We start from the raw sequence: 15,015 nt of genomic DNA on the forward strand, positions 1-15,015 counted from the left end.
ACCAGAAGTAGTCATGCAGATAACCAGGAAAATAGAAATATTAATAACAGACACAACCAAGAATTTACATGTAACAGGCAGGAGAGACCTAATTGGTATCCTCCACGTGACAGAAATTCAGAGAGACAAGTGCAAATAGTAGAAATTGATCCGCGAAATGACGCGAATAATCAAAGACGTGACGCAAACAATCGACAATGACTTGTAGCTTCGGCTTCTCGCAGCAATATCGACGGTTCAGAAAGTAATGACACTACGACCTTACACTACGTTCGCTTGGAAGACATGAGAGATATTTTGCTAGACGAAAATGAAAATAATGTAGACGCTTTTTTACATCCTGTTATTGAAGTATGCGTGAGTAAGAATAAGTTCACTGCGGTTTTAGATTCTGGGAGCCCATTGAATGTTATTAGTGAATCAGTTTTTCGTATATGTGTAAGAACTATTGCTTTTCCTGTGTTACCTGTTTCTAAAACTACAATTCGAGGAGCTCTTTCTGGAAAAAGTGTGAACAACAGACCATCTTAAATTTTATTTGTCAAGGATATGAATTCTCTGCTAATTTTATTATCGTTCCATTACTCAGTACACAAATTATATTAGGTATGGAGTTTCTTAATACCTATAAGGCAATTTGAAACTTTAAGGAAGGAAGTGTGAACTTGACTATTGCCGGAATGCCGAGATGTTTGAAATTTTTCGAGTGTGTAACGAAATCTGAATCAGACATAAAATGTTTAAGGTTTTTTACTTCTGATGTTAACGCTGAGTATTATGACGACAATGTGTTCATTCATGACAACGACAATAGATACAGACACGCGATGGATGATATGATTAATAATGTATACATATTTCATTTATGCACACTTTGGTCCCAGAAAATGATTCCATAAATTACGAGAAAATTGCTACTTCAGTAATATGGAAAAATGTATTCGATTTGTTGTTGCCAAATGCAAATATGTCAAAAGGCTAATCCGCCAACTATTTCTCACAGAACACCGTTGTTTCCTATCATTCCAGCGAAATTAAAGGAGATGGCTGCAATCGATTTGTTCGGTCCAGTGGTTCGTTCTACTAATGGTTTTGCGTACATTTTGGTAGCAGTTGAATTGACATCAAAATATGTGCGTTTTACACCTTTACGCAAAGCAAAAGCTCGTTCAGTATCTAATGCTTACATTAAACATTTTCTTAATGAAGTGTGTCATGTTGATAAAGTTATATCAGATAATGGATCACAGTTTCGCTCTAAAATTTGGCTTCGTACTCTACGGCGTCGTAAGATTAAACCAATTTTCATTTCACTTTTTCACCCTCAATCTAACACTTCAGAGAGATGGATGAAGGAAATCAATACATGTGTCGTCTTTATTGTCATCATAATCACAGAATGTGGGATCAGTATCTTCATATTTTTCAAAACATTCTGAATGAACTCCCTAATGATTCAACTTCTTTACCGCCTATATTGATATTAAAAAATAAAGCACCGACAAATCGCATTTCTGAAATAGTTCATTTTCCGCCTACACGGAAACTGTGGCATTATGAAGTTGTCAACCTGGCTCTGCAAAATATTGCTTCTGCAGCTGCTAGAAGAGAGAAATCAGCTAAATGTTCTGGTCGTTTAAAAACTTTGTCAGTTGGTCAGTAGGTGTTAATTAAGTCTCATCGTTTGTCTCACAAAGGAAAAGGCTTGTGTCGCAAATTTTTTCTGCTTTATAACGGTCCATATCGAGTTCGCAAAATTATTCACGATTACAGTGTTGAAGTAGAAACTCTTAAACCACGGCGCTCTAAGGGAATACATCATATATCGAACGTAAAAATTTTTGTGGAATGACATGCTTTTGAGAGATTAACAGTTGCGCGTGGACGCGCAGAGAATTTACGGGTGCCGCGCCTTGTTCTGGCGGCGGCACATACACAAAGCGACAGTCAGTCCGCGCGCCGCGCAAGGTAGCCGTTTACTGCAAACAATTACTTCCTACGTCACGCTTACCTACAGCTGATCGAGTGCTCAGTGCGAATGCACTGACAGCCGTAGACAAATACACAGTCTAATTCCTCGGATTAAATTCAGTATAAAGCTGTAGTGACTTGATAACTTATGTTATTAACTTTCAGTTTTTTCCTGGATACAGTTGTATAAAATAGTTAAGAACTTCAGGTAAATTCCGTCCGTGTCCGACGTTAAGAGGACTTGCTATCGAGAAAATTTCAGAAAGAATGTAATTTCGAAGAAGAAAGTAATAAACTAAAAAGGTAACTATTAATTGAGTTTTTTTTTCAGGTAACATATTTCTACTTAGGTATGTACTTTATACGTAATTTGCTGCTCGCGATTACGTGATTTATACTTTGTGTTAACTGATTCTGACAATGTTTTATTAATGAACAGGGTTGTTACTTATGTATATTATGCATAACTTGGCTGCTCTGCTTTTTCACTGATGTCATATTTTTTATTATGTGCCTGCTGTGCCTATTTATTTAAATTATAATTGTCACTTGATTAGTTGTGCTGATATGGTTATGTATGTAAGTTATACTTTGTGATTTATCTGCTTGCGCCTTCATGTTTACTTATTGAGATTACATGTGAACATTTATTTGATTATGCTGATATGATGCTAATGACCTATTTATTATGTAATATATATATACTTCCTGTTTGTGTATGGATTGCATATTTACACATTTCTGTTTTGTTGTCATAACTACTCTTTAATTTGGTATGTAGAAATGCTTATATACTGTGTACGAACATGGAGTTTAGGTTGCACAATGGTATTAATTATAGATTGTTCGCTTGGCAGAGCCTCGTTGTAGGGATTGTGCTGCATGCACTTGTTGACATTCTGTTCTCTGCTGGTATATTTAATCGGTATTGCATGTTTTTCTTACGCTTAGTGCTTTATATTTTAAGATAAGAAAATGAACTGCTATAATTCTACGAACTACATGGGTATAAGAAACTTCATTGAAGTCACATGAACTGGAGGTTTTATGGAGGCTGTATTAATTCATTATAATAGAAAGGAAGCTGACAACATGAAATACCAACACTAGCTTTAGACTATTGACAGTTTTTAAACTGCATTCTTCGTGAACAATTGAAATAGCAAGTGAAACTTGACACAAAGAAGTACTCCACATGTTTGCTTCTGTTTTGCCATGATTCTTGAAGTGGTGCACACACTGTGAAATATTATGATCTATTCATTCAAAGTCTTATGTGATCATTCATACTGTGTACTCGCACCTACTTACTGAAAGTTATTCAAACTGAAGGCTGTTAGATGTCATGTATGCATTTCTTTTATTTTATAATGGAGAAGGTAACCAAAATGTATTTTGTAATTCACAATGAGTAGATTTGGCTCAGGTGGAGTACACAGAGGTTGTGTGTGGACACTGTGTCTTTGGATTGTATGTGATGATGAATTGAAGATTGCACTAGGATTTATCTGTACTTGTTCGAGGAGACTGACTAGAGGAAAGAGTTGTTACGGAAGTGAAATGATATTGGTGATAAGGTTTATATGTACGACGTATTGAAGAGGTATTATTGAAGTATTGAGATTGTGTGATGTTGATGATTATTGGAGTTTTGGTGGATAAGAGATAAGGTAAATGATATTGGTGATAAGGTTTATATGTATCGACGTATTGAAGAGGTATTATTGAAGTACTGAGATTATGTGATGCTGGTGATTATTGGAGATTTGGTGCATAAGAGAGAAGTAAGTGAGAAGCTTATTTTTTGGTTGTTGGTTTATATGGAACAAGAGGGATGAAGAAGGCAGACTAGAACACTCCAGTGGAAGGAAGATTTGGCTTCGCAAACATTGGTCTTGACATGATGACTATGACGTTGACTAACTATTATTGACTATTATACACTGCTGCCACTACTATTTGATACACATGTTGAACATCAGATTTTGACAGAATTGCATTTACACAGTTAACACTATTCAATTACACAATAGTACTTAATATGTGGATGAAAGATGAGTGAGTGTGTTTTGTGTGTTTTCCTTTCCTAATCCCAAATAATTGGTACCGACCTACCTCCTAAATATTATTTTACTTGTTTGTTGTGGCTTGCACTGTCACCCATAAATATTATAGGTTTACTGATATTTGTGTATTTGTAGTAGTTAATATGACAATTATCTGATATCATTTGTGTGTTTATTATAATTTGTATGTTTAGAGTAAGAGCATTGATAATAATTTTGTAAAAGCAATTGTGTGTGCATTCAAACTGTTGTTCGTGCTTACACCTATTGTCATTGATGGGTGCCACTTGGAAATATTTCATTTCTTCTGATGAACTGTGTAATTATTGCTGGTGAATATTATGGGCTGTTACCTGCACTTGTTCAACATTGCTGGGTGCCACTGTATGAACTGCTCAACCACTGATGAGATGTCACTTGTTGGTGTCTGCACCTGTTCAACATTGCTGGGTGCCACTGTTGGAACTGCTGCTACTGAGATAATGTCACTTGTTGCTGTCTGCACCTGCTCGCCATTGCTGGGTGACACTGTTGGAACTGTCAATTACTCTGAGGAGTGCTACTTGTTTATTGAACTATTGAAAATATTTTATGTGAATATTTGTGTAAACTTATTTATTGTGTATATACTGTTTATGAAATTTTATGAGACTCTTATCTGCACCTATTCCCCATTGCTGGTGCCATTGGTCGAACCGTTTAACTACTCTGAGAAATGATACTTGCGTAAACTATTATGTAAAAATCACACTTATGCAAGCATTTGTATTCCTTACTGTATTTTTATATATTGGGTTATTGAAGGGTCAGTGCAAAGCCAAAATTTATTTAGTTATGTGATATTTACTAATTAATATAGTCTTTTATTTTTGTCTGTGTTTTTTGGACGAATTTGGTGGTATTTTCACCACCAATGCTGTCAAAAATAGCACCAAATTCTAGCCCGTGGAGGAGGGGCATATGAAAGGTGGCTACACTGAGTCACAGTGCCAGAGATAGCGCCAAAGATTATTATTCCGCCGCCTCCACCGGGCACTGGTAGTTCAGAGGTTGTCCAGGGCAGTTGTAGTTCAGAGAATGTCGAGAGCAGATGTTGTTCTGTTGAGCGAGAGAGTAGATGCTGTTCGATTGGTGTAATGTATAGATGGAAGATGTTGCAATGATCAGTGTTATTTTCGGCAATATATACTGATGTAAAAAAAAAGTATTACAGATTTCTTTAATGACAATGACAATGACAATGGCTCTTGGTCACAGGTACAGTCGGCAAAGCATCTGGCTCGTGGTCATGTATTAGACTTGTAATTCTGGTTTCTATGTGCAATTATAGTATTTTTGGTTTTTCAATTAGTTCATTGTAAATGATGTTTAAAATATCTTGTCGTATTGAGGAAGAACCGAGCCAGATACATGTACGTTGAGTCACACTACCACACACAGAACAGTTACACTTGTCCTTTGTTGTTTCGTAGTTTTTATAGTTGCATGGGACTTAATTAATCAATTGTGTCAATGGAAATTTCTTGTTATTCTTTATTTTTATTTTATGCAGTCAGATTGCGTACTAATACTAGTCAGGGCCAACCGGTTACAGCTACTAAAATTATTGCATTTATTCATTATTCTTTTTAATTAAGTCCCCATGCAACGTACAGTGAGAGCTGTTACTGAATTGTTTGACTGATGGGGCTTCTAAGTAATATACAACCTAACTGCACTCCCCTGACTGAAGCCCTCGTAAGTTCTACTCGATTTCTAAACTGAAGGAAACACTTCACGGCATTCGCTTCAGAACTGCTGCAAATTCGTTGGGCAATAGATCGCGCCGCTCGAACTGTCAACACAACTGGCCCTGCTAAGTGTGTCCTATGACTTCCACATCGCTGGCAACGGGTTATACACAATGCTGGTTACTACTTTGAAGGTCAGTAAAACTTTGAAACGCGTATGTATTTCGTACGAGCTGTAAATAAATAGTCGCCACTATTAAAGTTCTAACCATCGTAATTTTATTCTGAGTGACCGTGTTCTCTCAATTCTTTTGATTTTTTCCATAGAATCCTGATCGGACAATGTACTTTTGGCAACGAGACTCTTAACCACCTCAATTTGTGTCCGTCAATTTCGACGACCCTTCTCGAATCGGGAATGATCTGCTTAATTTTTTAGTCATTAGGAACTTTTTGGTCGTCCAGTGATCAAAAGTTAAGTCTCGTAGTGCTCAGTGATTACAGTTGCCGTTCGGTCCCGTTCTCACTTACTTCGACATCTGCCATTCTGAATATCGTGCATCGATTTAAACGGGGAACCATAGTACGATCTTCCTCCGTGGAACACTTTTGGAAAACAGCAGTTTAATACATAGGCCTTGTATCTGTCATCCTCTGCTTCGGTGCCGTTATGGTCACATTCTCTGGACAGAGATCTTTGATCCTTTTACTTATTTTAGGAAAGTAGAAAAGTCTTAGAATTTTCTCTCACATCCGTAGATGGAATTTTGCTTTTGAACACTTTTAACGCTTCATGAATTGCTCTCCTTATGTTAATCTCCTCCTTGTTTATGTTTCGTCTGCGTGGCTTTGACCACGTTTAAGTATGCCGTAAATCTCTTTTTTTCTTTCGCAGCAGCTTTCTAACACGTCAGTCGAATCATGGCATCTCTTTGATTGACACGTTCCTGTTTTACAGTACTCTTAAAACTTGTTCATTTGCATCCAACGTTTTCAGTCGCAGACTGAAGCGCCTAGAACCGCTCGGTCACCGCAGCCGGCACTCTCTGTATTGTATTTTTCGTTTTGCTGGTTGCTTATTAAAAGGTTTCTCACTGTTATGTGGTAGTATTTTGACAGAAACAAAGATAACGTTGGCAACAAACTCAATGTATCATTATTACAGTATGTCTTTACAGTGAGCCACAGTTAACTACGTATCCTTTGTACCATAATAAGAGTACTAGGAAAATATCCCTGAACATCGTCCTCTCGCATCGTCTGCTGTGAAATTTATCATAAATTCAATTAATAACAGTAAATAATAAACAAAATCCGATACAATTTGTTGACTGCACAACAATTTCTTTCGCTATGCCAGTATGAGAAGGAGAACAGGTGTGACAGTTACAGTTCTACTCATAAAACCACCCTTCAGAATCGAAGAACGGTTTTTAAGTGAAATTCGACCTGGGAAAGGGAACTCTGTTTCTGCACATTGTGGTGAAAAAAAGTCATAGGATACAGCCTAATATCGTGTCGGACCTCTTTTCGTCCGTCGTAATGCAGCAACTCGAGAAGGCAGCGACTCAAGTCGTTGCAATTCCACTGCAGAAATACCGAGCCATGCTGCTCTGTAGCCATCCACAACTGCGAATGCATTGGCGGTACAAGATTCTGTGCACGAACTGACCTCTAGATTACGTCCCATTAATTTTCGATGGGATTTATGTCGGTCGAACCAAGTCGCCAAATAATTCGCTCGAATTGTCTAGGGTATTATCCAAACCACTCGCGAGCAAATGTGGCCCTGTGGTCCTCTGACATGGTGCGCTGAAATCCACAAAAATTCCATCATTTTTGGGGAGCATTACATCCATGAATAGCTGCAAATGGTTTCCAAATAGCCGAACACAACCAGAATTCAGTCCCTTCCATGTAACCACAGCCCACACCATTATGGAGCCACCGAAGGTTTCGCAATGCCTTGCTGACGACTTGGATCCACGGCTGTGTAAGATTTGCGTGTATTTAATCTGGTGTTCTCCTGACTACTTTTTATTGATGGTTGTATTAATTTCGATGTGCTTACGTGGCTTTTTTCTTGTTAAGTTCTCGAAGTAGATTTTATTATGAAGCACACATCTATATATTTCAGGGACTTAGGAGAAGACATTATCCTCCATAAAGGTTAGTTTTATCGTACACGAAACGTCGTTAATTTACTTCTTTGACAGAAATCAATCACGGATCAATAATATCTTTATCTGGTTTTATAGTTGTGGGCGTAGCAAACTAAACGTAATTTGGCTATATTTTAAAACAACTTTTTCGTAGCGAAAATGATTTCATTGCTTGCTTTCTACAGCGGCCATAGATACTAGGGTGACAGTTAATATTGGCCAATTATTGAGCAATGGACTATAGCTTCACTGCTGTACGAAGCGATTTAGCAGTTATCTTTTCACAATACAGTTTCATAATGAATCATTCAAGGTTAACTAAACTGATTTTTCAAAAAATTAGTCTTGAACTGCACCTTAACTAAGAAAGGGTTTCAGCTGTATTTAACTTCCCTTCGTATAGCGTACTTTTCAGAAATTAGTTTGTCAGTCCTTTCATCTCATATATTTTCACATCTCAAGATGCGTTTCGCTCACACGAACAAAGACTAAACCAAAATTAACACTCAATGAGGTAACAAAATGACCGAACTAAAATGAGCTAAGAGAATGATTTGAACAAAGTGAGAGAGAGACGCTATTGTCTCTAAGTTACATGCTGATTAATACAAACAAACGAATTCTAATCTAGAGGATTCTTTCTCCTTTACTCTCTCAGGATTATATTGTATTTCTTTTTCTATAACTAATTCTTGAATACTTCAAGTAAACTAATCAAAAATATTTAATGTTGTGGACATAGCTGTGATCAGCAACCGTAATTAATTACAATGTCACAAATTTCAGGCCAACCGGTTGCAAATAGAATTTAAAATTCTTTAACTAGTTTTCAACGCCAACTAGGGGCGCCTTCTTCAGAAGAAACTGTTACCTTACCTAACAATATCACAGGAAGGTACATTAATAGGAGGTAGGCATTAGAACAAACACTTACTTTATTACAAATTAAATTGCATAAAAGTACTTACATGTGGTTAAAAGAAAATATGAGCGACATTGTTCTAGTTAAAACATAAACACCACAATTAAAATATTTTCCACCTAAATACATAACAGATATAGCCAAAATTTTAAAACAATGTATAAACATGCAACTAAGCGCACTACAGTTGTATGGGACACGAGTGAGTAACAGCTACTGTTAAACCTTCTAATTTCTGTTACTAGATGGCGCGAGCTGTATCATGTTCACGTCGTCATTTCCAGTGTCCCGCTCGCGCAGTCGCTGTAAGTCACTCGTGTCCTATACCACTGTAATGCCCTTAGTGGCATATTTATATATTGTTTTAAAATTTTGGCTATACCTGTTATGTATTTAGGTGGAAATTATTTTAATTGTGGTGTTAATGTTTTGACTAGAGCAATGTCGCTCATATTTTCTTTTAACCACATGTAAGTACTTTTGTGCAATTTAATTTGTAATAAATTAAGTGTTTGTTCTAATGCCTACCTGGTATTAATGTACCTTCCTGTGATATTACTAGGTAACAGTTTCTTCTGAAGAAGGCGCCCCTAGCTGGCGTTGAAAACTAGTTAAAGAATTTTAAATTCTATTTGCAAACGGTTGGCTGGAAATTTGTGACACTGCCAATATTTTCATTAAAATTACGACTTAAGGGGGTCAAAGCGTGGCCACATAGGCCACAGTCTAAACCTACCATCAGCTCCTACTAGAATCAATCAGGACTCACCTTACTAGGCTTACTGGGCCATGCTTTTCCAGCCGCCTAGGGTCCAAACGATATGGTCACGAGGCCCAGAAAGGGCGCTGCAGGCGAAGTCGTGCAGTCATGTCGGTCGTCTGCTGCCATAGACCATTAACGCCAAATATTGCCGCATTGTCCTGAGGGCCGGCCGCGGTAGCCGAGCGGTTCTAGGCGCTTCCGTCCGGAACCACGCGGCTGCTACGGTCGCAGGTTCGAATCCTGCCTCGGGCATGGATGTGTGTGATGTCCTTAGGTTAGTTAGGTTCAAGTAGTTTCTAAGTCTAGGGGACTGATGACCTTAGATGTTAAGCCCCATAGTGCTTAGAGCCATTTGAACCATGTTTGAACTGTCCTAAGGAGTACGTTCGTCATACGTCCTACATTGATTTAGGCGGTTATTTCATGCATTGTTACTTGTATATTGGCAGTGACAACTCTACGGTAACGCCGATGCTCTCGGTCGTTAAGTGAAGGCCATCGGCCACTGCGCTGTTCGTGGTGAGAAGTGAAGCCCGAAATTTGGTACTCTCGGCATCCTCTTTACATTACGGATCTAGGAAAATTGAATTCTCTAACGATTTTCGAAATGGAATATCCCAAGCGTCTAGCTCCAACTGACAATCCACGCTCAAAGTCTTTTAATTCGCGTAGTGCGGTCATAATCACGTCGAAAAACCTATTCACATGAATCAGCTGAGTAGAAACGACAGGCGTAGTGTACCGGCATAAAGTCAAGCGCCGGCACCGCCAGTCGGAAACGACAGAGCGGAGAGTGCTGTGAAGAGGACGTCAGCAATTTTAAACCTTGTGTATGTGACTGCTGCCATCTGTATATGTGAATATCGCTGTCTCGTTACTTTTGTCGCCTCATTGTAGGTACTGTGTGTTCAGATTCACAAATAACTGAATAAATGTGAATCAAGTGATACTGTACAGTGCTAGAGAGAACAACGTAAAATTTAGTATGAAAACAAACAGTAGAGTCGGTTCGACGCTTGGGAATTTCAGCAGAATCGGAGCAATCTGAGACGCGAGCAAGCGATGGTGCTGCGACGCCCGCTCGCCGTATAAACAAGGCCCGGACGCGGCCGGCGGGAGTCACTGACCTCTCGCAACGACACAACAGCGACGACTGCGCGCCGCAATCGTATTACGGGCGGCGCTTTCATTAATTCCGCAATGCGAGTGGCTGGCGGAAGGCACGCGCAGCAAAAGAAGCAATTAGGCTGTGTGTGTGTGTGTGTGTGTGTGTGTGTGTGTGTGTGTGTGTGTGTGTGCGTCAGCTGGCTGCTAACGAGCGGCGCTGATTGAACCTGGCACCGGAGCGTCCGGCTCACTGTGCTCCAAGCACCAGACTGTGAGCGTAGAGGGTTTCCTAAGGCTCAGGCCGTCTACACAGCAGGTCTGGAGGAGGCATTTTACATAAATTTTGCAATGAACACACCTATTTTGGATTACTTGTTGACAGTCATAGCGTAAAGTCAAGCGCCGGCATCGCCAATCGGGAACGATAGAGCGGAGAGCAGCGGCCTCTATGCGAAGAGAACATAAGCGACGCGCTGACTGGCCGCGGCTCAGTTCGCCGGCTTCCACAGCAGCATCAAGAATAGGCACTTGTACAGCAGCGACCTAGTAACTGTATTACTTCTCTTGTATCAGGAACTGTATTACTTCTCTTGTGTTAAATGGTTCAAATGGCTTTGAGCACTATGGGACTTAACATCTTATGTCATCAGTCCCCTAGAACTTAGAACTACTTAAACCTAACTAACCTAAGGACATCACACACATCCATGCCCGAGGCAGGATTCGAACCTGCGACCGTAGCAGTCCCGCGGTTCCGGACTGCAGCGCTAGAACCGCACGACCACCGCGGTCGGCTCTCTTGTGTTAGGAACTGTCTATACTGAAGAGATTTCTTATTTTATTTGTCGCCCTTTGCATGCGACATAAAAAAAAGCACTCTGTCTTCAGGCCACGAGTGGCCTACCGGGACCATCCGACCGCCGTGTCATTCTCGGTGGAGGATGCGGATAGGAGGGGCGTGGGGTCAGCACACCGCTCTCCCGGTGGTAAGATGGTATTGTTCTCCGAAGCCGCTACTAATCGGTCGAGTAGCTCCTCAATTGGCATCACGAGGCTGAGTGCGCCCCGAAAAATGGCAACAGCGCGAGGCGGCCTGGATGGCCACCCATCCAAGTCCCGACCACGCCCGACAGCGCCTAACTTCGGTGATCTGACGGGAACCGGTGTATCCACTGCGGCAAGGCCGTTGAATTGCCTGCGACATATCATTGAAAATTCTCAAAGTTAAGTATTGTAATAATTTACTTTTTTAATAAACTTCATTAATACGGTTTGCTTGAATTGTTGTCTAGCGATCCGAGAGAGCAGGTTTCCTAGACACCCCACATTTGCCGAGTGGGCAGAATACAACACCTAGATTTTTTAGGGGTTTCAGCACAAATACTTGACCAATTGCTGACCGCTGATCCATCCATCCATCCATCCATGGCGTTCTTTTTATTTTTTTTCACAACAGACAGAACATTTCAAAACCAGAATATGCAGGCGTTCTGTAAGTAATGCAACACATTTTGCTTCTGAAAGCACGTAGGTTTCATTCAGGATTCCCGTGCACCACATTATCCCCTAATCTTTTGGTTGGAAAATACTGTTTTTCAACCTAAATCTCCCTTCAATGCGGCAGCCTTACGTCACCTTACTAGGACGGCCTGTCTGCCCGCATAGTACCATAGTACCACTCTACTGCTCGACATCACAGCTAACGTTTTTCTACGTCAATAACTTCGCCGACATCTACGTACTGCTACACGCGGAGTGCATCCTTCGTTGGACCAAACAGATGGAAGTCGGATGGTGCGACATCCGGACTGTAAGGTGGATGAGGAAGAACAGTCCAATGAAGTTTCATGATCTCCTCTCGCGCATTGAGCTGTCGTGGAGAAGAAATTCGTTTGGTTTTCCGTAGCGGCGGACATGCTGAACACGTTCCTTCAGTTTCCTGAGAGTAGCGAAATTCTCTTGAGAGTTTATCGCTGCATCTTGAGGGAGAAAAATCAAACAGAATAATCTGTTCGGAGTTTCAGAAGACCGTTGTCATGATTTTACCGCCTGTGTCCGCCTTTGAACTTTCTCTTCCTAGGAGACATGGCGTTGCGCCACTCGATGGATTGCCATTTTGTTTCCCGTTCGAAGTAAAAATAAATAAATGTTGTGTGTCTAGGGCGTCCCGTCGGGTAGACCGTTTGCCGGGTGCAAGTCATTCGATTTGACGCCACTTCGGTGACTTGCACATCGTTGGGGATGAAATTATGATGATTAGAACAGCCAGTCGCTGAGCGGAGAAAACGTCCGAGCCAGCCGGCAATCGAACCCGGGCCCTTTGGATTGACATTCTGTCACGCTAACCACTTTTTTTCTTGTTTTCATTTTGTTCGATATAGTTTGTTGCGTTTGCTCTGGTCGGACGTCACAAAACATCCGTTCACGTTGATCGTTGATTCCTTGACTCAGTTTTTTATTACAGAGCCCTCTGACCGAACACGTTGAGCTACCGTGCAGGCAACCACTAAGCTACCGAGGGCGGACCCATTCCAAGTGATGAACCTCTGATTCATCGCCGGTGACGCTGTTCGACAAAGAAATGTCGCAGTCAGCCTCGTAACGCGCAAGCAACTCCGGACAGGTAGTCATTCTTTGCTCTTTGTGGTCATCTTTAACGCGGCGACGAACCCAGGGGGCTCACATAATTGAGTACGCGAGCTGGTGGACGAGTCTGTTAACTACCAACAGGAACGCTCAATTGTGCAGCAATTTGTTTGATTGTGATTCGCACGTTCCAACATTGTCAGAGCTTCGTGCGGCCGGCCGCCAAGCGGCAGATCGGACAGGTTTGCGATTATGACACAAATGCTTCGCCCAATGACTCATCACGCTTCCATTCACTGCCAGGTCTCCGCAGACATTCCGGAAGTACCTATGAATATCTGCGATGCTCTGGTTTTTCTCCAAAAGAAACTCAATAACTGTTCTCTCCTTGGAACCCACTTCAGTTACACACGCCATTTGAAGGCTACATCTAGCGCCACCACCCATATGAAACAGTTGGGAGCTGAAGCTGGAATATTCCACGACGTCTCACAACAAATTCCCCATTTTTTTCAACCGGAATTCGACCATAAAGAAAGTGTTGCTTACTTATTCAACGCCCTAGCATACGTGAGGGAACAAGTACATGTTCGGATATGGGCAACACTGTTCTATGACGGCCATCACTACAGGAGGTGCTTAGTGTCATTAATACTTATTCCTACTTATTATTACGTATGATTCAGTCCTGCTCCTCAAATAACCACGAACTAGTGTGAACACAAGTGGTTGCCCTAGGGTTCGAGCATATGAGTAAGACACACTTCCTGAACGTGGGCAGGTTGTACATAGGTGTGGAAAACTCAATGCCTTCAGATGTCTGAAAAACCAGATATCTGAGGAGGAAGTTCAGGGACACAGGGAGACCATATTGCTAGGCCTTCCAGGGTTATCTGTCGGTCACTAAACGTTTGTCCCGAAATAATTAATCACATAGGCGACAAAATCAATGAATTCATAACTGTCTACGTCATCAAACTTCCTGGCAGATTAAAACTGTGTGCTGGACCGAGACTCGAACTTGGGACCTTTGCCTATCGCGGGCAAGTGCTACGTCATTATTACGGAGTGTACTATAGAAAGCGAACACAGAGATTATTGTATCTCTGGGAATTGCCTTGTCGCAGGGTGTGTGCAGGGAACAAAAAACTAAGTATACTTCCTCAGATGTATAAAGTGTTGTATAGTTAGCTGTGCTGCAACTGAACTGTCCCAGTCAGTTTAATAACGTTAATAGTTTAGGACACTAACTACAAAATATGCAGATTGTTGTACTTACTTTCAAACAAGTTGGGAACGCACTTTTAATGGAGAAACGTTTACACTGCTGTGTGGAATTGATATCAGTTTGTTAAAAATATTTTGATTACATTATGTTCTATGATTAATCATGCGACGGTGCTAATTTTAAGCGACCAGTTATAAGGCGAAGGCATAAAGGCCGCACGAAATCGTTAGAAGCGTCTTATTGGACCCAGTAGTTAGAGTAGCAGTTGTTCCACTTTCGTCACGCGACGTAAGTGTACAAGTTCCCACAAAGACAGAGAAGTCGGGAACAGGACTAAGAACGGTTGGTTGACTAGAAATATTTAGGTACAGGGTGTTGCAGAGGCAGTCGGTGACCCTTTGGATCTCTGGAACTACTGAGATCGAAAATGGTAATGCTTTGCTGAGAGTTCGTTGCAGTAGCTCGTCTGGAGCGCATGTA

General features: G+C 40.9%; 1 pseudogene; it reads right to left on the reverse strand.

Moving 5' to 3' along the window:
• Positions 1-11,794: 11,794 nt before the first annotated feature.
• Positions 11,795-11,912, reverse strand: LOC124709302 (annotated as a pseudogene).
• Between the last annotated feature and the right edge of the window lie 3,103 nt (positions 11,913-15,015).

This window comes from Schistocerca piceifrons, chromosome 7 (genome assembly GCF_021461385.2).
Source record: "Schistocerca piceifrons isolate TAMUIC-IGC-003096 chromosome 7, iqSchPice1.1, whole genome shotgun sequence".
Lineage (NCBI taxonomy): Eukaryota > Metazoa > Arthropoda > Insecta > Orthoptera > Acrididae > Schistocerca > Schistocerca piceifrons.